Source organism: Cervus canadensis, chromosome 31 (assembly GCF_019320065.1).
Source record: "Cervus canadensis isolate Bull #8, Minnesota chromosome 31, ASM1932006v1, whole genome shotgun sequence".
NCBI classification, from domain to species: Eukaryota; Metazoa; Chordata; class Mammalia; order Artiodactyla; family Cervidae; genus Cervus; species Cervus canadensis.
Genome location: NC_057416.1, coordinates 38,651,563 through 38,655,282, shown reverse-complemented (window position 1 = coordinate 38,655,282; position 3,720 = coordinate 38,651,563). Strand labels below are relative to the sequence as shown.

General features: G+C 43.7%; 1 non-coding gene across 1 annotated transcript; it reads left to right on the top strand.

Moving 5' to 3' along the window:
* Positions 1–1,907: 1,907 nt before the first annotated feature.
* Positions 1,908–1,980, top strand: TRNAA-CGC. Its single transcript has one exon. It is a non-coding gene; the product is annotated as a tRNA-Ala (tRNA).
* Positions 1,981–3,720: the final 1,740 nt, after the last annotated feature.

Genomic DNA, 3,720 nt, shown 5'->3' with positions numbered 1-3,720 from the left:
CCGCAGCACCCACCCCGTGCCTGGAGGCAGCGTGTCTAACATTCGTGTTTGCTCCACAAGGCGAGCACCGCCTGCTTGTGTTTCAGACCCCTAGAGAGCTCGGCAGTGCTATGCTTGGGAGCCATTTTAAGCAGCATCATCGACGAAAAGCACACACAATCAATGTGAAAACCGTGGCACTGAACAGGCCCACAAAGAAGACACTCGTTCACAGGTGAGAGCTGAGTGAGGAGGCAGAGTGTCGCTGTGGTCACCCCCCACTGGTACGCGCATAGGGTGACTCACGTGTTCCACAGCTTTGGGCACGTTCACCAATAACTGCAGATGTGCCAGAAGTATTGATTTGGGGGCTACACATTGCAGTCTATTTTACAAGTTCACAAATATGAACTGTATGAATGATGATGACCTCTACATCATTATAGGACCATACTCTTGTTTCTTTTAAAACATTTTATTGAAGTATAGTTGATTTATAATGTTGTGCTAATTTCTGCTGGATAGCAAAGTGGTTCAATTATACATATATATATTCTCTTTCATAGTCTTTTACATAATGTTTATCACAGGACGCTGAGTATAGTTCCCTGTGCTAAAGAGTAGAACGCTGTTGTTTATCCATCCTATATGTGTTAGTTTGCCACCCAGTAACCCCAAACTCCCAATCCACCCCTCCCCACACCCCCCTCCTTGGCTTCCACAAGTTTGTTCTCTATGTTGGTGAGTCTGTTTCTCTTTCATAGATAAGTTCATTTGTGTTGTATTTTAGATTCCACATATGTGATTATCATATGGTATTTGTATATGACCATTCTCTTGATTGCTGGCTTTGCTTAGTCTATGAAAGGACAAGAATTCATTGACTCTGCTCCCACAGAGGGGTAAAAGGATTTGCTTCAGCCATTGCACAACTGCTGGAAGCATGATGGTCGAGGTCTGCCTTTCAGATGAATGAAGACACATCACCTCCTTGGCAACACCTTCTTATTACCAGTATCCAGAGCCCTCTTTATGAACAAACATGACAGCGAGCTTTGTTGGAGACCATGTAGAAGGGACTAACCTCCATTCACGAATCCCTGGGTTTCAGGGATCTTGCAGTCTCCCAGAGAAAGGAGGCTCTTTATCATAACATGATAAACACGAAGTACTTAATGGAAAGTACAGACAATAGGTGGTAGAGAGTTTCAGACCCACCAAGGATGGGCTAGTTTTTCTTTCCTGCATTCCTATGCGTGTGTGCTCATTATAGCCAGCTCTTTGTGACTCCGTGGACTATAGCCTGCAAGGCTCCTCTGTCCATGGAATTTTCCAGGCAAGAATACTGGAGTGGGTTGCTATTTGCAACTCCAGGGGATCTTCCCAACCAGGGACTGAACCCACATCTCTTGTGTCTCCTGCATTGGCAGGCAGATTCTTTGTCAATGCACCACCTGGGAAGCCTTTTTCTTTCCTGTTAGACTGCAGATTCCACCTCTGTCTTTTTACCGGTGTGTCCCAGTACCTGCCATATAATGAGGAGCTCAAGTATTTTTTTGAATAAACGTGGAAGTATTTGAGCTGGTGTCTCAAGGCCTAACTTATATCAGTTTTTCAAACACTGTTTGATAACTTTCCATGGGATATTTATCAAGTAGAATTACATGTCACAAGTCAATCAATTCTACTCAAGGCCTGTAAACTTTAGCCTCAGCATTCTCACCCCTCCAATATTTTATTATGAAAAATTTTCAAATATACAGAAAGGTTAAAGGATTTTCACAGTGAATACCCATATATCCACCATCCATATCCTAACATTTTACTGTCCTTGATTTTTCACAGATTGGTGTATCCCTCTATCCCTTTACCCATTCGTCAATCCATCTTATTGTTTTATGTGTTTCAAAGTATATTGAAGAGTGTCTTTCCTGATGGTCCAGTGGCTAAGACTCTGCACTCGCAATACAGGGGGCCCAGGTTCAATCCCTAGTCAGGGAACTAAATCCCGCATGCCACAACTAACAGTTTACATGCTGCAACAAGATCTAAGGTCCCTCCTGCCACACCTAAGGCATGGTGCAACCAGAAGAAATAAATACTTTTTTAAAAAAACAAAGTAAATTGAAGACACCAGTACCTTTCTCCCTTAATATTTCAATGTGCATAGCATTAACTAGAGTTTTGTTTTTGACATGACTTTTTAATTTATTTTGGTAGTAATTTCTTTATCTATAAAATTACAGGTTTATGCTGAAAGATGCCTACTCTCCTTTCAGGTGGTTTTGTGAGTTCTTAGTGCCTGGCTTGGTTTAGACGGGCTAAAGTATATGGAACAAGTAAGTTTTCCCCTAAGTTTTGGACCTTGGATCAGGAAAGTTTTATTGGAACAGAGCTTCACCCTTTCATTTATATAGTTTCTAAGGGTGCATTCATGCTACCACAGTAGAGTTGATTAATTCTAAACGAGACTATTTGGTCTATATAGCTCCAAATGTTTTCTATCTACATGTACAGAATTAATCTGCTGATCCCTATTGTAAAGAAAAAAATAAAAAATCATTATGTAGCCTGGGAGGAATCTGGAAATTAGAATAACGATAACTCTAAAAAAAAACTTGGCAGAGGTGGAGAAGGGACACGGTACACACAAGAGAACTGAGATGCAAGTGTACCTTTCAATAATGTTTTTGTCTTTAGATATACTCTTTCCTGGTTTTTCTTCAAATATAAAAGGGAGAAACAGAATTGAGACTCAGTGTGTGTCAGTCAGCTTACGCTAAAGTACGCCGTAACAAATGGACCCCGCGTCTCTGTGGCTTTCAGCAGCGAATCTACATGCCCTCCATAGGTCACCCGTGGTTTGCTGTGTCGTCTTCTGTCTGGACTCAAGTCGGCAGAACCTCCTCCGTCTGGGCCGCCGTCAGTCTTGTGGGAGTGAGGAGGGGCAGGGCAAGGCACAGCTGACTTTGAGAGCTTCTACCTAGAAATGACACATGTCGCCTTTGCTTCCATTTCCTTGGCCAGGAGAAGTCACAGAGGCAGACCCGGGTTCCACAGGATGGGGCTGTTTAGCACTGCTGCAAAGAGAGGAAACACATAAATGTGAACAATAGTGCACTCTTCCTCACCGAGGTAGCGGGGTCAAGAGATTTGTGTTGTTGTTTAAACTAGAGCGACTTTAATATGTTTGCAGGCAGAGGGCAGAAACCTGTGCAGAGAGGAGGAGAAGCGTCTGCTGTTACTCCTGCTAGGGGCAGACCGTCAGGGTCGGGTGAGGCTCTGGGTCTGTGGGTTAGACCTGAAAGTCCACACTAGCGCCAGTACAAGATCTAGCAAATAGGAATCAACCTGGGCAGATGGGTGAATGGCAGAATCTGATCAGTCGGTTGCGGATGAAGCTTGAAACTCTGCATTTCTAACAAGTTCCCCAGGGATGCTGATGTTGTCGATCTAGGGGCCATACTTTGAGTAGCAAATGATCTACATCATCAGATATTCTGACACAAAGGAGGGAAACAGGCTTCATTTGCAAACCACATGGGTCAAACAGACCCAATAATAAGTCCCAAGGGAATAAAGGTACCTGTTCTGAAATGTTGGGCCTTTCTGGTTCAGGGCATCTCCAAGGTGCTCCAGTTCAGAGATGAACTGGGCTTTGAGACCACAGAAAGGCCCTGTGAATGGCAGTGAACAGATCAGATGGATTCATGGTTGGCGACAGCAGGGTGGGTAGGTCGC